At 42.7% G+C, this 27,974-nt stretch overlaps 2 long non-coding RNA genes across 2 annotated transcripts in view; one reads left to right on the forward strand and one right to left on the reverse strand.

Moving 5' to 3' along the window:
- On the forward strand, window positions 1-27,947 carry LOC138844949 (uncharacterized). Its single transcript, XR_011381461.1, has 6 exons — window positions 1-415; window positions 1,828-2,112; window positions 3,245-3,437; window positions 3,759-3,910; window positions 4,800-4,892; window positions 27,029-27,947. It is a non-coding gene; the product is annotated as an uncharacterized lncRNA (long non-coding RNA).
- The window catches only part of LOC127483539 (uncharacterized), a 30,126-nt gene continuing 13,830 nt past the window's right edge, over window positions 11,679-27,974 (reverse strand). Inside the window, exons 2-3 of the long non-coding RNA XR_007909927.2 lie at window positions 25,867-25,959; window positions 11,679-16,942 (exon numbers count right to left, since the gene is read on the reverse strand). This is a non-coding gene — a long non-coding RNA (uncharacterized lncRNA). The remainder of the gene's footprint in view (window positions 16,943-25,866; window positions 25,960-27,974) is intronic.

Below are 27,974 nucleotides of genomic sequence, written 5' to 3' on the forward strand. Positions count from 1 at the left end.
CACAGAGGGAGCACCCCCTGATGCCAGCTGGAGCCCCCAGGGCAGGAAGAGGAGACTGGAGGAAAGGTGAGCCAACAGCAGAGTGCACGGTCCTGCCACATGCCCTGACATCAGCTGCCAGGGTGGAATAAATCGATAGGATTAATCGTTCTCCTAGCCATCTTGTGAAAGGGCTTCAGAAATGCAGTGTCACCATCAATTCCCTTGCTGGCGTCATCACAGACACATTTTAAAGTGTCAGCCTGAACGGAAAGCTCCAAAGCACCCAACATTGTAGAAAAGGGGATTTTCTCTCAAGCCATTTTCTCGTTTGGGCTCCTTCTCCCTACCCCTTGCCACAATGGATGGACTCTAATCTACAGTGAAGCCATAGCCAGGCAAAGGAGAAACGGAAGCCGGGAAAGACCTGGGCAAGGTGCGTGAGCAAGCCCAGGTGTGTTTGGGGGGGGGGGTGGCAGGGGTTTTTCCTAGAGTGGTGGTGGCGATGGTAAGGAGCACAGGAAGTGCCCACCTGCCTGTACCACCCCTGCCACTAGCCACTTCTCCAGACCCAATTTTCCTCTCTCCCCATGGTTTGAGTGAGAAACTCAGGATGTCAAGTGCATCCGGGAAAGTTCAAGAATACGTGATCATCGTTTTGGAGTTTGAGTTGGGAACTGCTCTAAGTGCAGTGACGTCCTTGAGAACTGTTCCACTCTGTGGGAGAAGACCTTTGCAGAACCTTCTCTGGTGGGTCCAGCATTTGTAGAGTCTGGTGCATTGCCCAGTAGTCGAGCTCGCCTGAGCCACACTGGTCACTGTGGACCCATGGACATTGTTAGGTATGGAATAGCTTTGGGTTCCGGCCTTTTGTACCCCCAGAAAGGAGAGATGGGAAAAAGAGATGGAGACTGACCTCAACAGAGACAGGTTGCTTTATTTGAAGCAAAGAAGTTGGTGACAGTCTGTTTTTGCGAAGAGAATACATGCTGGTCACATTTAGAACTCAGGTTTTTATCCAGTTGAGGAAGGAAGTTGCCACTGCGGGGTGGGGAGTAGAAGTCGCATTGAAGCCTCAGGGAACCTTTTATCTGTTTCATAGCTGCCCTGTGCAGCTTATCTGCTTTGCCATTTTCATTGCAAGGAGTTGAGAAGGGTCTGGTTAGGCACCAGACATAAGGGAGAAAATGGGGGGCGGGGAGAGGAGGGGAAAGAATGACATGTCCTTTAGGCACGATTTTGAAAGATTTACTTCTTGTCACAAGAGAAGGCATCTGTGCTTTCCAGTGTGATAAAAAATGGCAAGAGTGGCTGGCACTGTGGCTCAGTGGGTCAATGTCCCATCCTGCAGCAGCGGCATCCAAATGGGCACTGGTTCAAGTCCTGGCTGCTCCACTTATGATCCAGCTCCCTGCTACTGTGCCTGGGAAAGCAGCAGATGGCTCAAGTGCTTGTGCCCCTGCACCTACGTGGGAGACTCAGAAGAGGCTCTTAGCTTCCTGGCTTTTGCCTGGCTCAGTCCAGGCTGTTGAGGCAATTTGGGGAGTCAACCAGCAGAAGGAAGGTCTCTCTCTCTCTCTCTCTCTCTCTCTCTAGTTTTCTCTCTCTATGTAACTCTGCCTTTTAAATAAATAAATAAATCTTTAAAAAATAAATAAGTGACAAGAAAAGCAACTAAGCAGCTAAAACTTAAAGAGCATTAATGGCATAGGCCATGTTCTATGTGTTTTAGTAACGTGACTTAATCCACACAACAAATCTCGGATGAAAAATTACTGGTACCCCATTTACAGACAAGAAAACTGAGGCTCTGAGAGTTTAAATAACTAGTCTCATTTCCCCTGCCAGTGCTGCATCTGAGAACTCGTGCTTCTACCATGACACTGGATTGCCAGCAGCTCAGGCTCACCAGAGACAGCCACTCCTGCCTCCTTGGACATGGAGTGAACATGGAGTGAACCACAAAAGGAAAGGAGCAGAGTTGGGCGGCTCCAAAGCCATGGGAGACTCTACCGACTTGTTCTGCTGCTCACTGCTTATGTTGTCTTTTCCAGCACTGATTTTCCCTTTTCTCATTCTTTTTGGCTACTGCACCATGAATGTGAACTAGCCTGATTTCCAGACCCGCTGTGGGTAAGTGACCCAGAAACCCAGGAGGCTAACGTTAACATTCAAGTTTTCCTGAAAGACAGCCTGGTTAGGAGTCATGGAAAGACCTGGAGCTTGAGCACCAACAGGCTCAGGTGTAGGCCCCAGCTCTGCCACTTAAGAGCTATTGGTCAGATTACAGAAATGCCCCCGGGCTTAGACCCTTCATCTGCACATTGGGGTTCATGAAAGCCTGCATTGTAGGGACACAGCAAAACCATGTGTGTGAAGCTCCTGGCAGAGTTCTGGCTTCATGAAGGGTGCTTGGTAAACAGCAGCAATTATTAGTTCTAAAATGAAGAGGATTCTGCTTCTCCAGGGAGGTGTATTTTTTTTTCTTGTCTACTTCATGTTCAGAAATGGGAATTTCTAAAACCTTCTGGTACTGCACCACCACTGACTTTCTCATGTTGTGCTGAGGTCTGGAGAGGTCGCACTGATTGACTTGAGAAGGCTCTGTTTTGATAATAGAGTGGAATCCTTTTTCAGCAGGCAGGATGTGGAATTCTATTTTCTTCCCCAACGCTGTGCCAGAGTGCCTTTTTTAACAATCTACCAGGCCCCCAAGTAGAGCACTTTGCCCCTTGTACTCAACTACCTGGGAACCTTGGCAAGGAGAGCGCTGGCTTGAGACCTGCCGATTCCAGTTCCTGCATTACTCACACCTCTCCTCACAGCTGGGGTGAGAAACTTTCATATTAGACCCAACGGAGGCCTCTATGCTTTTCATAGTCCATGTCCTGCTTCTCTCCAAATGGGTCTTTAAAAAATGTTGTCTGGGGCTGGTGCTGTGGTGTGGAGGGTTAGACCCCCACCTGCAGCATCGGCATCCCATTTGGGTACCAGTTCAAGGCCCGGCTGCTCCACTTAATCTAGCTTCCTGCTAATGTACCTGGGAAAGCAGCAGAAGATGGTTCTAGTACTTGGACTCCTGCAACCACTTGGGAGACCCGGAAGAAGCTCCTGGGTCCTGGTTTTGGCCTGGCCCAGCCCTGGCTATTGTGGCCATCTGGGGAGGAACCAGTGGATAGAAATATTTCTCTGTGTGTCTCCTTCTCTCTCTGCAACTTTGACTTTCAAATAAATAAAAATAAATCTTTAAAAATATTTTCTGCAGACATAAGTATTCTCTAAACTATGCTGAGAGAATGAATGACCCAATCTGGGATGAAATATGGAGTCAGGATAGATGGATGCCAGGCCTCTCAAAGTTCCACATGGCTTAGTCGGTCACAGAGTTCTTGGATTGGATTTGAACCACTCAGATTCCATCTGCATATTCTGCACTGATCTATTTGCAAGCAGGAGAGGTAAGCTGCACAAAGCAGGGATTGAATTCACATTGATAGATTTCCAGGCTTTTTGGAGAAGCCAGGGTCTAGCCAGGAAAACAGAACCTATTCCACATATTTAAAACAGAGGGAATTCAAATTTGAGAAATTAGTCACACAAGCTTGAGGGAGGAGAAGCGGGGGTGGGGAGGGAGGAGGTCTAAGAGGGAATTTGTTTTATTCAACTCAGAATGGCTTGAGGGGTGGGTGCTGTGGCATGGCAGGTAAAGCCACCATCTACAGTGCCAGCATCCCATATGGGCACCAGTTCGAGTCCCAGCTGCTCCACTTTTGATCTAGCTCTCTGCTGTGGCCTGGGAAAGCAGTGGAAGATGGTCCATAGACTTTGGGCCCCTGCACCACATGGGAGACCCAGAAGAAGCCCCTGGCTCCTGGCTTTGGATAGGCTGACCTCTGGCCATTGTGGCCATCTGGGGAGTGAACCAGCAGAGGTAAGACAGACCTCCCCCACCACCTCTCTCTGCCTCTGCCTTTCTGTAACTCTGCCTTTCAAATAAATAAATCTATATATTAAAAAATGACTTGTCATCCCATTCAGGTCACTTAGAAAGACCTGGGACGTTAGGGGCTACCCTGAACAGCTATGGCAAAGCCAGACTGGCTGTTCCTTGCATTATGGGTGACTAAGTTGAGAAGAGGTGTCCTGTGGATGTGACAGGGTGGTGGTAATCACAAAAAGGCTTTGAGATACAGCATTGCCCTCCACCATGCAGGACCCCAGGCCTGAAATGCAGGCCCTACCAAATCCTGATTTCTTCCAGCAGGTAGTGGTGGCTGAGTAGGCCCAAGGTCCCATGCGCATGGATCACCCAGATAACCCACTTGTGGGCTTTGCCGGGCCTCAACCATGTTGAAAAATCTATTCACATTTTACAACTGGATCCTACAAGCCAAATCATTAAGTAGAAATGAGTGGAGCTGTTTTGATTAAATTAACCAGAAAAAAAGTGGAATCCAAGCTCTCATTTGCAAGGGTGCTTTGATAATCCTGTGAATTGAGTATTCAGAATGTTCTTCTTTTTTGAGTGTTTTCATTCAGCATTGGGACTGCCTTTGTGGCATGCACAGAAGTATTGCTTGAGAGGCAGGCTTGTCCAGATGAAAACTGCTGGGAAGGAAGCCACATCAGAGCTCCAGTCAGTCCTTTGGGCCTGGCTCTAGCTGGGGCTTTGAGTGTGCACAGCAACTGGCGTCTCATTCCAGTTTCACCCCACAGTTGCTGCTCCTAATGAGGTCACTAATAAAGCCCCAGTATTATTTGGAATCAAAGGGGAAGGCAACTAAAATGAAAACACATATGAATATTTTTGTACCTCACAGATTAATGAATGTCATGGGAAGAAAACATACGACAATTATGAGCAGAAAGAGTTTCAGAGAACAAAAACTGTCACCTGTTAGCCTGAATGGACGGTAAGAAATGGAAGATGAGGCCGGGGGTTGCCATGATCCAATCATTGGTTTTTGGCTAACAGCCAGGGTGTGATCTGTTTAAGATCTGGAAATGCACTTGATTTGGCCATATCTGAATAGTGCCAAAATGCATTTCTTAAAATAAATATCTAATGTATACAACATGATGTTACAAGATATATATAGTAAAATGATTACCATAAAGGAAAAACTTAATCATCCTGCGTAGTTCTCCATTCATCCCCACTGTGGGGAAGAACTGCTATAATCTCAGCCAAAATCCTGAATACAGCACACTGTTATTAGCTATAAACTTCACGTTGTCCATTCACTCTTTAGACTTGCTCATCCTAAATATTTGCTACATTGTTTTTTAAAGTGACAAATGTCAAATGATATAAAGTCTTGTGATGGGGGAAATATTGCTATGAAAATTTCATTTCACAAAGTATATCCTTTGGAACATTAATCGTGTAAGCAATTCCATCTTAAAAAGCACCTACAGTAAGGTTGGGAGTTCCTCTAATGCATACATATAACCTCCTTGCAGAGTTCTAGCATGTGTGGGCATGTCCAAGTCTCTGAGCTTCAGTAAAGTAAGGAAACCTTCTCAGCTTTGTTCAACCCAGGGCTTCACAGAATTATTTGATTATGGGAATTACTCTCCTATTACTTGCCACTGCATCTCAGATGGAAGGAAAAAATATCCTTTATTTGGAGTGAAATTCAATTTAAATAGTACTAGTTCTAAGAAAGAGTCATCTTTTTAAAAAAGATTTATCCATTTATATATGAGAGAGAGAGAGAGAGAGATGGAGAAATGGAGTGAGACAGAAAGAGGAGAGAGAGAGAGCTCTATCTTCTATCCATTGGTTCAATCCCCAAATGGCCAAAAGATGAGGACTGGGCTAGTTTGAAACCAGGAGCCAGGAACTCCACTTTTGTCTCCCATATGAGGGGCAGGGAACTGGGTACTTGGGCTGTAATCCATTGCCATCCCAGGCACATTAGCAGGAAGCTGGATAGGAAGTGGAACATCTAGGACTTAAGCAAGTAGGTCCGTATGGGATGCTGATATTGCCAAGTGGAGGATTAACTCACTGCACTACAATGCCAGTCCCATGGATTAGTTTTGGTGATGGTTCCCAGGCCTATCTTTCTGCAAGATGTGTGATGGTGGACAGTTCCATCTATCTACCACCCAAGTATTTCTGGCAAGCCCAGAAAATTAATAAGGAAGGTTGTGTTGATTCAACATCCTGGTCTCCCCCATCATCTCTATTAGGGACCCACATCTAGGTAATTACATGTTACACTAGGATTATTTCCTCTGTCCAGCTGAATAGTTCTAAAGATTAGGGAACATTCTTCTCAACATAATAAGCCATCAAAATGCATTTGTAACAAATACCAGGTACATCAAGGGATCTCTGCTGCTGACAATGGCCTTTCTTCCTGCTTGTCTCTTCCATTATGTTCCCAACAAAGGAGCTCTGCTGTTACTCTCACCCTGGCAAGATAGTATTGCGGGCTCTGGAGCTCTGACAATGTGCTCAGCCCATTTAATTACTTCCAGCACAGACCCATACTTTATTAACAGAGGCAGGATCAGCAGGGGCTTCCTTTAGGTCACAAGAACAAAGGTTAATTGAGGCTTATTTATAAGGAGTTAGGCACACAACAAGGAGACAGAAGTAGGGTAGCAGTGGACATTTTCTTCCATGTACTTGAAGTCTAGAAATGAGGACCCTCTTTGTGCGAGAGTCTCCAGAGTTGGCAATTCAAAAAGCAAAATAATAACAGCAAAAAAAGAAATCAAAATAATTATCTTTCAGTGCATTTTTTTACATATGAAGATAATTAAATCAAAATAATGATCTTTCAGTGCATTTTTTTACATATGAAGATAATTAAATATCCCCCAGATCTAGATGTGCAGCCTGCTTGTGCTGTCAAACCTACCCATTTCCTTCCCCGGCTACTGCCATCCAGCCTAATCCATGTCTCAACATCACTCTCAAAAACAAAATCCCCAAAACAGCAAAAAAAAAAAAAAAAAAAAAAAAAAAAAAAACCCACACACACAAAAAACACCTCCTCCCGAAATGGACTTTTCTCATGTTGAAATGAACCCTGAACTGTCTCCACTGGTCTGCATTTATGCTGAAGTGTATCTTTTGGATGGGTTACTGATCCTCAACTCTTAACTGGTTTGTAAGCCTCACTAGGAACTCAGACCTTCACATATCTCTGGCACATTCAGGGCTGCTTTGTGCTGCCTCCCCCCATGTAGACAGACTTGTAAACAGGGAGCCCTCAGAGTACCTTGCACCTTGAAACACTGTAACTGAAGGAAGCCCCAGTAGAAGTTAAGGCATTGCCTTCAAAGTTTCTGAATATACCCTGTGCACCTCTTTTGTGGTGAAGGGGCTGGCACCATACTCCCAGATACACTACAAGGAGAATCCCCTGGGGTCCATTCATCTTTGAGACTCTGAACCTCATCCAGGCATTTGAATGGTAGGTAAACCAATGGGACCAGAGGAAGGACAGAGAAGGAAGTATAATGGCTAACTACAGGCATAGTTTCCATATTAAACAAAGACATCTATTTACAAATAGGATGAAGAGTAGGGAAATCACAACCATTAAATTCAAAATTTTTAAGTATTTTAAATAATTAATTGATTAAAACAAGTTTTAAGATGAACAAATGGCATGCATTTTATATATACAGATTTAGAAGCATGGTGATACTTTCCATCCTCCCTCTCTCCCGCCCTTGTTCCCACCATTCCTCCTCCTCTTCTTATCCTTTCTCTTACTTTTTACAATGATCTACTTTTAGTTGATTTGATAGTCATAAGTTTAACCCTATATTACATAAATAGTTCAACAAATAGTAAGAAGAAAAAAACATGGTTCCTCAACAGTAGAGACAAGGGCTGTAACCATCATCGAATCTCAAAATGTCAATTTCACTCATATATATTTCATTTTTGGTGCTTTATTAGTTACCACAGATCAGGGAAAACATACGGTATTTGTCTTTTGGGGACTGGCTTATTTCACTGAGTATAATGGTTTCCAGTTGCATCATATTTTCCTTATACATACATATGTATAATATACATATATTACACATATATGTTATACATATATACATTATATATTATACACATATATATTATACATGTATCTATAATATACATATATGTATTTTTCCATGGTAAGTTGTAATGAAAAGATCTAGTACTTCAGAGGTCTGGACAAACATGCAAAAAAGTTCAAGTTCACCCAAATGTTATCTCATGACTTAATCAAGACACCCATCTTCTGTTCTAATGAGAATGGAGACTCAGACATAAATTACCAAAAATACTACTTTTCTTTAGCAGTAGCCATTCACCCACTTCACAACATGCCAGGGAATTAGAGCAAAAGCAAGTCTGGAAATTTCAGAAAGCCTTTCTCCCAGTATGTAGAGATAGGAGTACAAATTATGCTGGGAACTTAAATGTTGCTCCCAGAGTCTAGGGAAAGGCAAAGGTAGAGATTTGAACCCAGATTATAGTCTCTTGCTTCTCCTGCGTGCAGAAACCCCTCCACTCCACCCTATGGGCCTTCTGAGATTAGAACTGCCATGTAGCACCATACTTTGGCCTCTGATGGATCCTGTAGCTGGGGAGAGATCATATGTGAAAGAAAGAAAAGTCAAAAAAAGGATGGAGATTGGTGGAGTGCAGATCCATTCATTCAGAGAGTATAGGAATCCCTACCACATACAAGGTACTGGATTGGCTATCAATGAGACACAGACATGCTTACAAGGTCACTGCCTATAAGGAGCTCAACAATCTATGAGGAGTGACTTAATACCAATAAAAATTTGTAGTATTAAGTCATATACATAAATAATTAGAGCTGCACATTATGGCAGGGAAAGAAGAAGAAACCTGTTCTGTGCAGACCTTGGTTTGGTCATAGAACAGACTTCAAAAGTGAGGATATGTACAGTTCAGCACATGCTCACTCAGAATTATCCCTAATGGGAGAGTTGAAACATGCCAGGGGATTCCAATTCAATCCCATCAAGGTGGCATGTACCAATGCCATCTCACTAGTCCAACTGATCAATTTCTGTTCACAATTGATCATAATGATAGGACTAAGAGTCAAAGGGATCACATAAACAAGACTAGTGTCTGCTAATACTAACTGATAGAATTAAAAAGGAGAGAACAATCCAACATGGGAAGCGGAATACACAGCAGACTCATAGAATGGCAGATGTCCTAAATAGAGCTCCAGCCTCAGAATCAGCCCTGAAGGCATTCAGATCTGGCTGAAGAGCCCATGAGAGTATTTCAGGCGTGGAAAGCCAAGACGCTCTGGAAAAAAAAAAAAAAAAAACCACCTAAATGAAAGATCTCTGTGAGTAAGATCCCAGTGGAAAGAACGGGGCCATCAAAGAAGGATTTACCTTTCTCTGAAGGGAGGAGAGAACTTTGACTATGACCTTATCTAAATAAGATTGGAGTTGGCAAACTCAAGAGGCTTCCATAGCCTTGGCAGCCCATGACAAGAGCGTCGGGTGATTACTGATGTCATAAATAACAGTGTCAGTTGTTAAATCAACAACAGGAGTCACTGTGTACTTACTCCCCATGTAAGATCTCTGTCCTTAATATGTTGTACTATGTGAATTAATGGTATAACTAGTACTCAAACAGTACTTTATGTTTCTGTGTGGGTGCAAACTGTTGAAATCTTTACTTAATGTAGAGTTGATCTTCTGTATATAAAGATAATTGAAAATGAATCTTGGGCCGGCGCCACAGCTCAATAGGTTAATCCTCCACCTTGCGGCGCCGGCACACTGGGTTCTAGTCCTGGTTGGGGCGCCGGATTCTGTCCCAGTTGCCCCTCTTCCAGGCCAGCTCTCTGCTGTGGCCCAGGAGTGCAGTGGAGGATGGCCCAAGTACTTGGGCCCTGCACCCCATGGGAGACCAGGATAAGCACCTGGCTCCTGCCTTCGGATCAGCGCGGTGTGCCGGCCGCAGCGTGCAGGCCACGGCGGCCATTGGAGGGTGCACCAATGGCAAAGGAAGACCTTTCTCTCTGTCTCTCTCTCTCTCACTGTCTACTCTGCCTGTCAAAACAAACAAACAAAAAGAAAAGAAAATGAATCTTGATGTGAATGGGATGGGAAGAGGGAGTGGGAGATGGGATGGTTGCAGGTGGGAGGGAGGTTATGGGGAAAAAAACCACTATAATCCAAAAGTTGTACTTTGGAAATTTATATTTATTAAATAAAAGTTTAAAAAAAAAGTTGTATCACAACAGGCAAGGTTCCCAGCTACCTTAGCCTTGGGTTTCTTATAAGTAGAAAAAAAAAGCATTTTTTTAAGGATTTTGCTGAATATTACATGATAATGAGGAAAAGTATATAAAGTGCATGGCCCCAAGACTGACATAATAAGGTAATTTTTTGATACTGATATTAGACAATATGAATTAATTCATCAATATGCCTCTGAAATCATTCACAGTCCCTCAGACAGACAACATCCCATCTACCCGCATGGCCCAAAGAACTGCTAAACTAGGCATAAATGTCAAAAATACAAAAACTAATTCCTCATGTTTATGAAGTACTAAGTGACTGAGTATATGCTTGATTCTGTATTCGAAGATTAACAAATATTGTATTACTTAATCTTAATAACACAATAGGAACATACTTTAAAACTTTTCAATTTATAAGCGAAACTCTTGAAGATCACAGAGGTTAAACAACTCCCCTTAACCTGATGTTGGATCTACTCCAGGGTCTTTCTGACTCAGGAGCATCTGCTATCTACTTGTATCTCTGAGGTTTCAACCTCAGAAGGATGTAGCTGGACAGCCACAGGTCTCAGGGGTATAATCCTACTGCTGGTCTCCCTCAGACATCCCTGAGAAGGCCAGAAGCCCTGGAAGTATGCATGGTTGGGAGTGGCAAAGGGATGGTTTGAAGGCTTGAGATTGTTGCCACCGTGAAGAGCTGTGACTGGCTCCAAGACGTACAAAGGACTCTGCCTTTCTCCCTGCACCCTCTACAAATGTGTGAGAATTCAGCACATTCGCTATGAATTTTCTTTTTCAGAAACCACAATTCAGTGGAAATTTCATTTCTTTCATTGCTTTCAAGAACCCCAACCATTGGTTGGAAACTAATTTTCTTCTTTATAAACCCAGAATTTTTCAATTTTTATTTAGTTGAAAAGCAGAGAGATGCCCTATCCCATGGCTCACACCACAGATGACTGAAGCAGCTGGACCTGGCCAGGCTGACCCTAGGAGGCTGGAACTCAATCCTGGTTTCCCATGTGGGCAAGGATACAGCTGCCTGAGTCATCACCTGCTAGGGAGCACGTGAGCAGGAAGGAGAATAAGCTAGGACTTGAACCCTCTCTAGTATGGGATGTGGGCATCCCAAGAATGTCTTAACCACTACCCCAGATGCCCACCCCCATAAACTCAGAGTTTTTCATTTGAGTGTCGGCTCTTCTAAGGACAACCCATATTGCTGGTTTTACTGTTTTGGTTTACAGGTTCAACTTGCATTTATTCTTGATGCGTTCTTTTCAGTCTGCTTCATGGTCATAGAACTGTGCTCATTGCATTGGTAAATGTGTTCCTTTGGCTTGGAAAAAAAAGGCCATAGGAGAAAAAAGCATAACATCTCTCTCCTGGTGTGGAGAACGTTCCAAGCACCACACTGCAGTCTACACACACACACACACACACACACACACACACACGGAAGCACTCATCAGTCTTCATTGTTCTATTCCTCTAATTCAGGGGCTAGCAAACTGGAGCCTGTGGGCCCAATCCAGACTGCAACATATTTTTTGAATAGAGTTTCACTGGAACACAACCATGCTCATTTGTTTAGTATTGTCCTTGGCTATCATGCTACAATAGTAGAGATGAATAATGACAGAGACCATATGGTCTGAAAAGCTTAGAACACTTACTCTCTGGTCCTTTATAGGAAAAAGTTGCCCACCCCAGCTTAAACTTATTCTTTGTATTTTCATTGCTTGGGCTGTTATGAATTCCTGATTTGAGATTTCCTTATGTTACCAGGTACTATTTTTTTATTTCTTCAGTGACTCCCATTCTCCCTAGCACAAATCCCAACCACATTTAGTGTGCAAGACTTTTCACAACTTGGCCCCTACCTAAAATTTCTACTGTCCTCTCTTGTCAATCTCCCATCACCTGTACACATACTCCTGGGCTACAATCACAGTTAAATTACCCCTCATTCATCAATAGCCCAGGCCCTTCTATCTTCTTTATGTTGTACACTGTTTCCTTCATACTTGGTGAGAGATACTCTTCCTTTAAGGCTCAGGTCCTGTATCAGCATTCACGATTTGTCACTTTCATCTCCATTATATTTTAATTATTTGTTTTCACTTTTATCTACTCCACAAGCCTATGCATTTTTTGAGGGCAGGGATCTGTGTCAATTAACCTTTATACTCAATGTGTCTGGCATGTATTTTGGTTAGAGTAGCTACTCAGTGGATGTTTACTTGACAAATGAATGAGCCAATAAAGAAATGCATGCGTATATCAGTGCCTCTACTAGTCAAGCACTTGCTCTCCCCAAAATCACTCTCCCCATCTACCATTTCCACTAATATTCTCTGCCAGGAGTCCTATTTATGCAGGACAAACATAGACAGCAATGAACATGGAAATGGATGAACACCTCTTGCCTGAAACCTGTTGCTCGCTACCTCAGGTGTCACCAGTTGCGGCCTATAACTTTTAGCCATGACAGAAGAATTGTGGCTTTTATTTTTGTGAAATATTGTGAGAATAGAGAACTATATCAGAAGAAGCTCTAGAAATGATAAGGGGGCTATATTGGAATTTCTCAAGGAGAAGCCATGCTCAGGGCTGCCTGGGAGACGGGCAAGTGAGCATGCACCTGTGTATACTTGGTAAGGTCAAGGCTGATCTGATGGCAGAAAGGTTAGACCCCAGCCACAGGGCTCAGGGAAACTGTACACAGCAGAGCCAATATCTGGGGAAAGGCAATGATGGGGCTAGGGGACATGAGGAAGGAGGGAGAAGAGGACTGGGGCATCTTTTGGGGGCACATTCATTGGCTCAGTGATCAGCAGCATTTTTGGTCAAACCTCAAGTCATGAAACAAGGAGTAAGAGCCTGGACCTCACAGAACTAAGTAAAGAGGGAGAGCAGAAAAGGGAAAGGGAAGTGTAAGGAGAAGGAAGAATGGAACAGAGTGGCCAGGGTGAAGAAATACAAATAAAAGCAGAGGTGACATCAAGCGAGCAGTGGTGGAAGGGTATGACCATGCACCATTCATCAGATCATTGCTATTTCCTGAGCACCTTCTGTCCACCTCAAACGTGGTCAGTCCCACCACCTGGTCAAGCCTTCTCCAGCTTGCCTCTGCTCTCTCCTCCCCTCCTCTTCCACTCCCTCTCATTTCCTCTGCCCCTCTTCCTGGGCCGCCTCAGCCTCTTCTCCTCCTCTTCTTCACTTCCTCATTGCTCTTGTTGCTCCATTTTCTATGCCCCTTTCCAGTATTAATTTAATTCACAAAGGACCTGTGTCTCATGGATAGAGCTCAGAGGCAGTGAGGAGAGGCTGTTTCTTTCTAGTGTGGATGGTCGTGGAACAAGTACCGGGAAGCATGGACTCTCCCTGCCCCTGGGAAAAGTAAGTGCGCTTTCCTTAGAGAGGACCGTTTGCACACACGCTCACATACACACTCAGCTGCAGAAAGGACACTCAGCCTGCCCGTCTCTTCCAACCCTCTGCTTGGACATCCACATTAAGGTCGAGGTTCCTGGCTCAAGGAAACAACGCTAGGGCTCAGGGTGTTTCACATGATTCGCTTTGGGGAGTTCCAAACTATCACAAGCAAGTTTAGAAAAGTCTTATGTCAAGCTAGTGGTGGGGGAATAACCCATATGCTGTGGGCTAACCATGTTACATCAGGTTTTCATGGCATGTAATTATACTGCTGGGAGAGAGAAGGGGATGACTCGACCTGAAGCCCCATCAGTAATAACAGGCTGTGCTACAAGGGGGGTTTGCTGGAGAAATTAATGGGTGCTCTCGCATGGATGATGCAAGCACATATTCTACAGAATGAATCAGTTGGCAAATTTTGTTGTTTCCTCCTCAGTGATGTTTGAAATGATCCATCCTTGTGTTTCCTTTCCATTCCACTGCTAGTGCCCCTTTTCAACTTCCATGACCTCAATCTGTGACTATTACTAGTCTTCCAAATAGTTTCCACCACTCCTGGAGCTTTCCTTTCCAACCCAAATTGCCTGCTAAGGCTAGATTGATGGTTGTAAGGAAAAAATCTCATCACGTAACCCCTCCATTCACCCACAGTAAACAGCAGCTTTTCCTGCTGCTGGCACTCCTGGTATATGGCAGCCTGCCCCCAGTCACCTCCCACTACTCTCATACACAAATCTTGTACTCTGCCCTTACCTGACCTTTCATTATTGTCTGCACAAGTCTCGTGTTTGGTTTTCATTGTGACTTTTTAAAAATCCAACTAGGCATGCGGCCCAGGCATTAGGTCACCACTTGGGACAGCCACATCCCATATCAGAATGCCTATTATGCTTCGGATACAGCTTCCTGCTAGTGTGCATCCAGTTCCTATGCCTAGCTGACTTTGCTTTACTCCTCTTTCATAGGAAGCATATCCTCCAAAGCTGTCTGAGGAAAGATGCTTGAGAGGTAGAAGCATGAGCCCTGGCACATCTGACAACGTCGTTGTTTTCACACAACCTTAACAGCTGAAGAAGTTTCACTGAGATTTTAGTCTCAAAAATCCTTCAGAACCAGAAAGACATTAGGTAGTCCAAAGACATTCTACATCCAGATCCAAATTGTGTTATTTATTTTCCCTCTGGAAGCTTTTAGAATCTTTTTATTTGGTGTTATTTTGAAATTTCACAAGAACCAACCTTGCAGACTTTATTTATTGGATCATTCATTCAGCTAGGCACTTGGAGAGCCCTGTAATTATGGAAAATTCTTCTATCTGAATACTTTTTGTCAGTTTCAATAAAATTGCATCTATTTTAATTCAATTTTTTGATAATTAGTTATTTTAACTTTGAAATGTATAGGCAATTAAAAATATTAGATACACACACACACACACACAGAATGAGAGACAGAGAGAAAGAAAGAAAGAGAGAGAGAATGAGAGAGTTTTCATCTAATGGTTCATTCCCAAAATGTCCACAATCAAATAGAGGGCTCTGTTGAGGCCAAAGCCCAGAATAATTTCTCAGTCCAGGTCTCCAACATGGATGGTAGGAAGGCAACTTCTTGAGCCATTATCCCAGCCTTCTGTATTAGAAGGAAGCTGGAATCAGGAGTCAAAGGTGGATTTTAAACTTAGGCACTCCAATGTGAGATGTAGGCATCCTAGCCTGTATCTTAATTGCTAGGCCAAATATACCTGCTTCTGGTTTTTTATTACACAAACAATAAACACATTTATCCATGTTGTACATGATTCAAACAATACATACATGTGAACAATCTATGAAAGTCTTCCTCTTTCTCTAGGTTACCTCCCTAGGTAACCATGGCTAAAAGGGTGTAGTGCATCTTTCCAGACATAGTTTTTTTTTATTTTTTACATATATGTAGGCATATGTATTTTTTAAAAAGATTTATTTTATTTATTTGAAAAACAGAGTTACAGAGAGAGGTAGTGACAGAGAGAGAGGTCTTCCATCTACTGGTTCATGCCCTAGATGGCTGCAACAGCCGGAGCTGTGCTGATCTGAAGCCAGGAGCCAGGAGCCTCCTCCAGGTCTCTCACATGGATGAAAGGGCCCAAAGACTTGGGTCATTTTATACTGCTATCCCAGGCTATAGCAGAGAGCTAGATCAGAAGAGGAGCAGCCGGGATTAGAACTGGTGTCCATATGGGATGCTGGCACTTCAAGCCAGGGCTTTAATCTGCTGTGCCATAGTGCCGGCCTGGTAGGCATATATTTGTGAAATATATTAATGGAATCCCACTACACCTCTAATACTGCAGTTGATTTTTAAAAAAATTATCAGTGAGTCCTGGATAATTTCCCATATCTGTATGTTTACATTTCTTGGTATATACAACACCACACCGATTAATTCAACTATATATCCGTGAAGATGTTTCTGTTTTTCTTAATGATATTTAAGAGCTGGCTACATCTTGAAATTTTAAACTTCAAAAATGCTATTTCATCATAAACTGTCATAGACTTTGATGACATAGAGCCCTAAAGCTGGTCTAAGCCACCACTTAGGATACCTGAATCCCATATCAGAGAGCCAACATGAATGCTGGCTCCTCCACTTCTAATCTAGCTGCACGCTGATGCATCTTGGAAGGCAGCAGATAATAGCCAAGCACTTGGGTCCCTGCCAGCACATGGGGACCTGGATGGAATTCTGGCTCCTGGTCTCAGCCTGGCCCAGTCCTGGCTATTGTAGGCATCTGGTGTGTGGGAGGGTGACTTGTTATTCTGAACTATAGGTCAAATTCATTAGCCCCTCTCCCTTACAGCTGAAAAGGAGACAGAAGGGGAAATAGAAGATGAGAAAGACAGAGACAAATGTGCTTTCCATGAGGCTCAGCCCTCTATTCAGGAAGCTACTGGGCACCAGGGATGCATCTTTGCTTGCTGGAGAAGCTGGCTCCTTGCAACAGTCAGCATGCTCCGCTGAGGACGGCTGATTCTGAATATTTGCCCAGTGTATGATGTGTGCAGTCTTACCCCGAGGAAAAAGGCAATAAATACGGCATAATAATGACCATAACATTTGTATAGTACTTTATGATTATACTGCCTTTCAAATGCATTACCTCATTTGCCGTGAGTGATGTATAATAACTACACAAGTCGTCCTCGTGGCTCCCATCAGCCACACATTGGTAAGTGCTCCTAGTTCGGGATTGTGTGGGCTAACTTCCCAATCAGGCGGACCTGGATTAACAAATTCAGTCTTGGTTACTGCCTTTCTCTATGACTCTGGGCCACAACTATGCCTACCTTAGTTTCCACAGTTAGCACTCATGCCATGTAGTAATGTTGTTTCCATTAAATGCATTCTAAAGTAAAATACTCTGTGCAGAATTCAAATGTTTTAAGCCTGCAAAAAGTTAGGGCTCCATTTTCTTTTTACTCCATTCAAATAGCTGCAGAAAATAGACACTTTCTATTTTTTCCTAGTTGTTTCAGGGGTTTGCTTTTTTTCGAGAATGGTAACAATGTCTAAAGGCCTATACTCATCCACCAGACCACATAGAGAGCAGTGGCAGAAGATAGCAAGGCAGGAGGGTTGGGTGGGTAACAGCTATTGGCCAAGGGAAAAGTAAACAGGGCCCATTTCTACTCAGACTCCACTGCGTTCAGGTGTTAAAGCTGCTCACTCTCAGAACTGACTCAACAAGTAATGAGCATAGACTCCTAAGAGCTCCCAGATTGTAGAGTTCCAGGATTTAACCATAGGCACTCATAATTAGGGGTTCAGACGACACAGGTTCTGACATAGCCTGTACAGTAGCTGCCTGGCCGTGAGTTGTCTCTGAGTTCTGGGCCAGGCACTCAGAGAGCTTCTTCCCAGGACGGAGGAGTGATTCAGAAGAGATGACTCACTCAGTAATTGGTATTAGTACCTACAAGTTGCTTGGGTGTGTTTCCCTGACCTCTCAACCCCCTTTCTGCTACTACTTTCCTATGTTCTCCACTTTTATTTCAAAGTATTCTAAGATCTGGCTCCACGAGGGGAAATAAACACAGACTAGTTGAGATAACTTCTCTGGGGTAACCCAATGTACAACATACTGAAAGGTTATTGTCGGGGTCTGGTTGTTTTGGGATCCATCTCTGTTAGTGTGAGCTATTCTTTAACATTATTTGAGAATGCTGATGCATGATTATTTCTATCTGGAGAGTCAGATGCGAAGTCCAGTTATGGTCTCACTAAAAAGGCCTCCCCCACCCCAAAAAGCCATTTTAGTTGGCTTTATTGGTCTTCATTGACAAAGGCCAAGTGTGTACATTTTAAACAATCTATAGACATGCTCAAAAGATAGAATGATAATTCCTTTTAGTATTACAGACTTAGAGAAACATCTTCAATATTATTTAGGTTTTATTGTTTATTAGGTATGTAAGATGTCATTAAATAATAAATTTTCCACATCTTGCTCTAGAAAAATTGCCATAAATTGAATCAAATTTCTTTCAAATCAAAGATTGTCTATCAGTGGGAGATACATAATGATTAAGTGAGTTAATAATCTTCAGTGGTTATAGATTTGGACTTTTCTATGTAAAATGGCATGGTTGATAAGATCTTACTAAATAAACTCATCAATCAGCCATTCTGTAGACTTATAAAAAAGCTTTATTGTCAGAGACTACAAAGTAGTGCCCAAGGCATTTTAATTGTTGCTTGTTAATTTTGTATTGAAATAATATTAGCTTAATCTTTAAAACTATAGTATAAAAATTCATTTTATGATCGTTTCTAGTTCACTAGATTTCCACTTATCTTGAAAAATGTACACAAACCTACTCCTCTAAGCTATTCCCTCACTTCCTTCCTATTTTGCACTTTCCTCTATTACTCGGGCAAAAACATCCCAATTTCCTAGTAGCATTAAAATATAGTCACTCTTACCTTAACAGAGGTGCATGAAACCAAAACAAAGAGAAGCTCATTTTATGTTTTCCCAATCACATGTACTGTGTTTGCTTTAAACATGTGAAGTGTTATAGGTTTTGGTTTTTTCTTGTCATAACTGGTAAAAAGAAAAATCCCTCAGAAACAACTGGGTAGTTAGACTAAGGATGGCTCTCAAACTATGAGAAGAGAAAACTTTTGATGGAAAATGTTTGATATAGATGAGTTTAACCCATAAAGAGCCATGTCCTCTCCTCTTAGTGCCAACATCTCAGTTCCAGACATAGAGGTTCCTACTCCAGTAAAGAAAGACCCAGTGGTTTTTTTCCCACTGCAAATTAACGACTCATTTACTGACTGTAGTCTTAGAGATGATAACATGTAGTTAATCAACAGACAGGCGCGTCTCTGATGTCTGGGCTCTTGGCAGGGCCTTTTGATCTCAAGTAATCTAAGGTGTCTTTTGTTGTTTTTTTCTGTTTTTTTCTTTGATCATTTACCCCCATATTTCTTCTCTGATCTCTTTTTCTAGAACTCCTGCTAAATTTTCTGCTTTTTCTCTCCTATTTTCCTTTGTCTTCAGTTTCTGGTATTCTTGTTAGCATTATCTTTCAACTGCTCTATTGAACATGTAAGGTTTTCATGTTCTCTTTCTAGTCCTTTTTCAGTGATATCTTTTCTTTAAATTTTTTTATTATAGCAGCAACAGAGAGATGTAGAAATACAAATTCAAAAAGGATAGAGCTCTCTTGTTGAAAATTATGCTTTTGTGGCAATTGAAGCCTATGAATATAGAGTAGATTAAAATGATATCTTTGCAAGAACTGAGGAAGAGAGAAGGTGGGAGGGGATTGGGTAGCAGAGGAGTGGTGCTGTACCTATGGATGCATAAGATCTATTCTTTCTATATTAATAAAAATAGAAAAAAGACAGAGCCCCTATCCACTAGTTCACTCCTCAAATGTGCACAATGACTGGATTGAAAGCTGGCAGCAGGAACGCAATCCAGGTCTCCCATCTTGGTGTCGGGAACCCAATTCCTTGAGCCATCATCACTACCTCTCAGGGCCTGCAATGGCAGGCAGCTGGAGCCAGGAACCATGGCCAGACATCATCAAACCCTGATACTCCAGTGTGGGAGGTGGGCATTTAACCAGTAGGCAAATGCCCAGTCTAGCATTTCTTTTTTTTATTTTATTTTATTTTTATTTTTTGACAGGCAGAGTGGACAGTGAAAGAGAGAGACAGAGAGAAAGGTCTTCCTTTGCCGTTGGTTCACCCTCCAATGGCCGCCGTGGTTGGCGCGCTGCGGCCGGCGCACCGCGCTTATCCGATGGCAGGAGCCAGGTGCTTCTCCTGGTCTCCCATGGGGTGCAGGGCCCAAGTACTTGGGCCATCCTCCACTGCACTCCCGGGCCACAGCAGAGAGCTGGCCTGGAAGAGGGGCAACCAGGACAGAATCCGGCACCCCGACCGGGACTAGAACCCAGTGTGCCGGCGCAGCAAGGCGGAGGATTAGCCTAGTGAGCCGCTGCGCCGGCCCTCTAGCATTTCTTTATTCATGAGTGCATGATCTTATTGCTCTGAGACTCATCATTTCTTGAGATTTTCTCTCCTTCATTTTCTTAGTTTTTCCAGTTTTGACTCAGGCTGTTTTCACAAAGCATCATAGATTGGATGTCTCCTAAACAATGTAGCTTACTTCTCACAGCTGTTGAGGCTGAAGTCGTAACCCCTGCTGTCAGCAAGGCCAGGTTCTGCGGACCCTCCTCCAGGCTGCAGACGCCGTTGTCTCATTGCATCCTCACTCGGCCGGCAAAGGGCCAGAGAGTTTTCTCTGGTATCCTTTTTTTTTTTTTTAAGATTTATTTATTTATTTATCTGAAAGGTAGAGTTACAGAGAGGGCGAAGCATAGAAGGAAATCTTACATCTGCTGGTTCACTCCCCAAATGGCTGCAACAGCCAGGGCTGGGCCAGGATGAAGGCAGGAGCCAGGAGTTTCATCCCGGACTTCCACGTGGGTGCAGGGGCCACGACACTTGGGCCATCTTTCACTGCTTTCCCAGGCACATTAGTAGGGAGCTGGATTGGAAGTGGAGCATCCTAGAGTAGAACTGACACCCACATAAGATGCCAGCACTGCAGGCTGTGGCTTCATTTGCTGTGCCACACTGTGGGTCCTCTGTGGGCTCATTTTAACAGACCACCAATTCCCACTCATGTCCCATCTCCTGATGCCATCAAGTCGAGAGTTAGCATTTCAACATGAGTTTGAGCAGGACACACATAGTAGATGATACATAGCACAATTTCTTTGTTTCTTTTTCCTGTTTGTTTTGCTGTTTCACATGATGTTGCTTCATTCCTTAACATTTCTGATGATTCCCACTTCTCTGTTAGTATTCAGGAAGGAGCACATGAGTGGGAATATGGTGCAGAGGTTAAGATATGGGATGCACACATCCCACATCAGAGTTCCTGGGTTCAAATGCTGGATCTGTTCCTGATTTTAACTTCCTGCTGATGCACACCCTGGATGGCAGTAGGCAACGGCTCCTGTCACCTACATGGGAGGTCTGGATTGAGTTCCCCACTCTGAGCTTCAGCCTGGTGTAGCCCCAGTTGCAGCAGGCATTTGGGTAGTGAACCAGCAGATGAAAGAATCTCTCTTGTTCACACATGTATACACACAAACACACACACACAAGAATAGGAAACTTAAAGTATATGAGAACCAGAAAAAGGTTAAAAGGAAAATTGCAAACCAAAGAAAATGTTTGATACATGTGACAGAAAAATGGGCAGTGTTTATATATCTATAAATCATGAAAAAATCATAAGATAATTATGCCAATAAAATGTATAAATACCATGGATAACAAATTTGAAAAACAAACTGTTAACTAGTCAAAATGCTAAAGTAGTAATGAATTTAAACAGCCATGAGGTACTATCAAATTGTCAAGTTTTGTTATTATGTTTGGCTTGGTTTGGACAAGAATGGAGAAAAGATTTTCTCATATATTCCTGGTGGGACTATATTTCAGTGAAAATTTTCAAGAGAATAATAATTCAGTTATATGCATCAGAGCTGTGAAAAGAGTACATACTTTGATATAGCAAGTCTATTCCTGATAATCTTAAGATAGTCAAGTTTACAAAGATATATGTTCACTTCAATACTGTTTCTTTTACTGAAAATTGGACACAATACAAATATCAAACATTAGGGATTAACATGATAAATGATGATTACACTCATCTTGGGAATACTATTCAGCTATAAGGAATAATTTATTGCAATTTATTTGTTGGCAAGGTAAGATTTTATTGATGCACTATCAAGTCAAAATAGTGCAATAAGAGAGTGTTTAAGAATACAGATACACAGGGCTGGTGCTGTGGTGCACTTGGTTAATCCTCCACCTGAAGTGCCAGCATCCCATATGGGAGCCGGGTTCTAGTCCCAGTTGCTCCTTTTCCAGTCCAGCTCTCTGCTGTGGCCCGGGAGGGCAGTGGAGGATGGCCCAAGTCCTTGGGCCCTGCGCCCCATGGGAGACCAGGAAGAAGCACCTGGCTCATGGCTTTGGATCGGCACAGCGCTGGCCATAGCAGCCATTAGGGGAGTGAACCAATGGAAGGAAGACCTTTCTCTCTGTCTCTCTCTCTCACTGTCTGCAACTCTACCTGTCAAATAAATTAAAAAAAAAAAGAATACACATACATTGAAAGCAATATTTGTGATATACACAAAAGCAGAAAAAAGCCTAGATGATATATGTAAACCATGATTATTATTAGAAGATGAAAATAGAGATTATTTTAATTCTTTTTATTATGTTCACCCATATGTTTCAGATTACCTGTAATAAATATAATACTGTGCATGAAAAACATTTCTAGAGAAAAGAAGTAACTATAAAAGTGGATTTCGAATCCCGAGAACATGCATAGGTGGGGTGGCTGTGCCTTGCTTGTTCATCAACAGGTTTTAGCATACAGTGCTAAGATGGGGACCCAGTCATTTTCAGTATATGTTAGCATTCTTTGTCCATGTGTCTCTTTCTACAAGGAGCAATCTTACAATCTCTCACTAGGGAAAAAAGATTAGCATCCAGTACACTGGGAGCCAGGCAGGCTACCACGATTACTCGGCCTGCTTGCAGCTTGCCATTCTCACCCACCCTCTGCTGCGGGTGGGTACTCAGGTACAGCCTTGCAGGTGACTTTCCCCAGAAGAAAAGCCTTCAGTTGCGTGACCAGGGTAGGTGACTGGTGGTGAAAGATAGAAAGAGGAAGGGAAGGTTCACTGTTCTTTGTTTGGGTTTTTAACTATTCTTGTTTGAATTCCTGCCCTTTCTCAACTCAAAATACCTACTGTCTCTAATTCCTAAATCATTCCAGGGTTTTTCAATAGAAACTGATTTATTTTTTGTGCTTCCCCCTCCAACATTCTTTCTGGGCTCTGATATATCATTACATCTCAATCATCTGTCTCCAGATTCCAAAATTTTGTTGACATTTCTTATTTGATGAGATGTCTTTGCTCTTCTTCCTCATTGACTCGTACCATTTTTCTCCATACTCTATTAATACAATTTCAGAAGGAGAAGAGATTAAATATTTACATTCAATCCAATATATTTAACAGGAAGTCCCAAGGATGTTTATACATTTTGCCACTATTCATAAATAACATTGAGCACAGATGTCTCACATCAGAAGCTTTAAGGGTTTGGCAAGTCAAGTTAGTGCTAATTTAGTGAAGAGGGTGCACATGATGTCACTTGTATTCACCTGACCTACTCAACAGCCAGGACTTAGAGATACTGCTCCTCTGATTAGTCTATCCACAAGCAGGGATATGAAAAAAGCAAATGGCAATTACAATATGCCAATTTCCCTATAATAAAATGCTGTGCTTGGATGGGAAGGAAACTGCAGCTGTTCAGTACAGATGGCAAATAGCTGACTGCTTTTTAGTAGGATTAAATGAAATATCAAAAGTGAATAGTCACATTGAGAGAAAGACGTGTGAGCTAAGTCCCTACGTCTCATCTTTAAAAAAAAAAAAAAAAGCCCCTGGATAGTTAACATTTATTTAGATTTTTTTAAAAGGAAAATCTCACCTAAGTCACTGACCCATGTAAAGAATTCCCTAAAGGATAGATTGATATATTTTGTGTCACCACTTGCACTTGGACTTGCTCAAGATAGATTTTTCAGGTATTATCTTTGTACCATCTATTCCAAAGTCTGCATTAGCACATAGCTATAACAAGGTCAGAGCCCTACTGTGAGTAGGAGTGTATCTGTCTGCACATTTGTATTAATATTCTATTTACTACCATTGTATGTGTATTCACTAAGCTTCTACCTCTACAAATTTAGAAGTTTTTTAAGGCAGAGATATAATTTTCAAAATTCTTATTTTCTCATAGCACCCAATCCTCTGCTAAATACATGGTAGGGACTCAATAAATCCTTACTGATTTACTGATGGATTATGTTATTGAAAGGGGTGTTTGCACCCTCAATAACACCAAGAGTTCATGTGGACCCATGTGACATAAATAAGTTGCCAAATCATGGCTCTGCTCCAGTCCAGCTTTCTGCTAATGCAGATTCTGGGAGGCAGCAGATGATGGCTGAATTACCTGGGTCCATGTGGGAAACTGGGTTTGAGTTACTGGCTCCTGGCTTCAGCTTGGTCCAGCTTTGACAGTTGTGAGCATTTGGGGAGTAAATCAACAAATATAAGATTCATATTCATTCATTCATTTTCTCTCTTTCTCTCTCTCTCTCTCTCTCCCTATTCTCCCCTTCAAATAAACAAATAAATAAAATGGCTAGAATGGCTGGGGCTGGGACAAGCCAAAGCCAGAAGATGGAAGCGTCTTCAGGTCTTTCACATGGATGCAGGGACCCAAGGACTTGGGCCATCTTCTACTGCTTTCCAAAGCACATCTGTAGGGAACCAGTTGGAAGCGGAGTGGCTGGATCTGGAACCAGTGCTTATATGGGACACCAGTGTCACAGGCAGTGGTTTTTTACTCACTTTTACTGGGGCCATAATGCCAGCCCCTGAAAAGTGTTGTGTTTTTTTTTTTTTTTTTAAGATTTATTTATTCATTTGAAAGGCAAAGTTACAGAGAAGCAGAGGTGGAAAGAGAGAGAGATCTTCCATTCAGTGGTTCACTCCCCAGATGGCTGCAATGGCTGGAGTTGGGCTGAACCAAAGCCAGGAGCCAGGAGCTTCTTCTGAGTCTCCCATGTGGGTTCAGGGGCCCAAGGACTTGGGCCATCTTCTCTGCTTTCCCAGGCCATAGCAGAGAGCTGGATCGGAAGTGGAGCAGCCAGATCTCTAACCAGCAGCCATAAGGGATGATGGCACTACAGGCAGTGGCTTTACCCACTGTGCCACAGCACCAGATGCAGGAAAAATGTTTTTAAAAAAGAGAACATTAGAGTGGCCATTTAAGCTAAGGAGCAAAATGTTTGCATCCTATGCTAGAGTACTTGGGTTTGATTCCTGACCCCAGCTTCCTGCCAGCTTAGAGTCAGGGAAGCAGCCAATGATGGCTCAGGCAATTGGGTTCTTGCCGCCTGTGTGGGAGACTTGGGTTGCATTTCTACCTCCTGGCTCTGGCCTGGCCTAAAGTTAGCTATTGCAGGCTGGGGGAGTGAACCATCAGATAGGAGATCTCTTTCTTTCTGTCTCTGTTTCTATCAGTCTTCCTCTCAAAAAAATAAATATAAAAAAGTTTAGAAGGGAGAAAAGTCACTTATCTAAACTAGATGTTTTATCTGTATGGTATAAAGACTTCTGCTTGCATGAAAATGCTTAAGTCGTTAATTAAATGTTTCACTTTCCTTTAGCTGTACTCAGTGATACAGAGAAACAGCCTGAGAGATAAGATGATAAAAGAGAACAGGAAATAGAACTTCCCTCCTCGGGATAATTTTTGTCACTCATTATTTTCCTGAGTCTCATTTCTGTTTACTCCCCTTCAGGATGTGATTAACTGTAGGTTGCTTCCTGGGTTCACATTGCCAAATCTCTCACTGCACTTCTTCCAAGATCTGACTTCTTTGTGCTCCCTGTCTAACTGAATTTCCCCCAACACAGTCTCCCTACCCTACTATGTTGTTGACTTGACTTCTGTTGGTTTTCTTGCTCTCAAAAAATTCCCCAAAGCTTTCTTTTCCATCTCTTACCTTTCTGAGAACCTGAGCCTAAGGCCCATCCAAGCAGGCTCTTCCTTCCATGGCGGGCATAGGAGAGGGGTGGGAGCATTGAAAGAATATATCCTATTTGCAGATAATAAAAGAACAGGAAGTCATTTCTGAAATGTTCACTTGGGAACCAAAAATTAGCTATCTCATAGCTAAAGGTTAAAGGACTCAAATATCTCATCCTTCATAAGCCTTTGTTTGAAGTTAGTTTGGAGGTAGGGAAAGGAAAAAATATATGAAGAATATCTAATTTTGTGAATCTCATTTTCAAATTCAAATCTCAAATGCTCCCTGAGGCAGTGGCTTGCAAAGGCAGCACAGTGATGAAAACTTAATGAAAGACTCAGAAAGATCATAGATCATGCTGACCCATCAGCTGTCATAAGTAAGAGAATCATAATGACATTATTCTAGTGTTTGGGATGTTCTTGGCTGTGTCTCTCTCTCTGCAATGACAGCTACCCTGACTTCAAGCTTCATCACTGTCTACGATGAGCTCATTCGTGGTCTCTGGTCATTTCTACTAAACACTTCCTTTTTTGTCACTGTTAAAAATATGTTTCGCCCCAACATCTTTGCATGGTGATGTCTTTACAGCATGTCTGTACTTACTTCCCAGCCTGGGCTCTCCCCTTTTCCAGTCCATTTACTCTGCCATCAGTTATCTTTTTATAACAGAAATGTGGATCATAGAAATGTCACCGATTAAGACATTCTCTGGTTTTGCCATTCCTTCAAGTCAGGCAAAAGCCTTTTGAATGGGCTATAAAAGCTTTGCAATATAAAACCTGACTCATTTTGCGTCCTCATTTCCTGTCGCTGTGGCCCTGCTCCTCCTTGTCCCCCAGGCCCTGCCTCCTCTGTGGTCTCTGCTGCTGCTATACTAAACACGTGGGGTTCACTGACTTCATGCATTGGCATGTGCTTTTCTGGAATGCTCTCTTTTTCTGTTTGGATCATGATGATTTGGTTTCCAAATATTTCAAACATCCTCCTCTGTAAAATCTGTCCTAAATTTATGCTAGGATAACTGTTCTACTCTCCAGAGTGATGATGCCATCCTGGAGCTATCTGAGATCTGCAGCCATGCCTGTGACTTCCCTAGACTTGGGAATCTCACCTTTGCACCTCCTTTCCTTTACAGTGCCTGACATCGCATGTTCAACTGATGCTAAATGAAGGAAATAGTGATTGAAGGGATGGAGATGATCTACACAAGAGGAGCGAAGAGCCGTGTATCTTCACCTGAGCAAAGGCTGCCTGTCCCTGTTACTACCCCCAGGAACTGAGGATCCACCCTTTCTGTACTCCTCCGGGAGCTCCCAGAACAGCACACTTTGGGAAATTAGTCCACCATTGGATTCTTTCCTGATTGATTTCTAGCTTGAGGTTCATTTCCTTATGGCCTCAAAGGAAAAGAAGTACTTTCTCTGTGTACATCTAAGATGGCTTCAATTTCTCTTTTTCACTTTGTAGGTAACAACCTCTCTAGAGGAGGCAAAGGGCTCCCCTACCTCATTCCCCATAAATCCAGGGTCAGCAAGGATTACCCCTCCACCAGACTCCACATTCTGAGAAACTCACAAGAACCAGCTTACCAGTTCTCTCCCGTTTGCTGCTGTGAGTGTTAATTAGCAAAATTATCTAAAAATAAATTAGGAAAAAATATATGAAGTCTTTCATCCTTTGATCCAGCATTCACTTTAGTGATGGGGGAAAACACACACACACACACGTGCGCGCACATGCACACACACAGGTGTTTATCTCAGAATTATTTATAATACATGTATTTATAAACATTTTAGAGGCTGGTGTTGTGACACAGTGGGTTAAGCTGCTTTCTACAATGTCGGCTTCCCATATGGGTGCCACTTCGAGTCTAAGCTGTTCCACTTGCAATCCAGCTCCCTGCTCATGTGCCTGGGAAAGCAGTGGAAGATGGCCCAAGTACTTGGGTCCCTGCACCCACGTGGGAGACTTGGATAAATTTCCTGATTCCTGTCCTAACCCTGGCTGTTCCAGACACATGGGGGAATGAACCAACAGATGGGAGATCTGTTTCTTCCCCTCTCTCTGTAACTCTTTCA

Source organism: Oryctolagus cuniculus, chromosome 13, assembly GCF_964237555.1.
Source record: "Oryctolagus cuniculus chromosome 13, mOryCun1.1, whole genome shotgun sequence".
NCBI lineage: Eukaryota > Metazoa > Chordata > Mammalia > Lagomorpha > Leporidae > Oryctolagus > Oryctolagus cuniculus.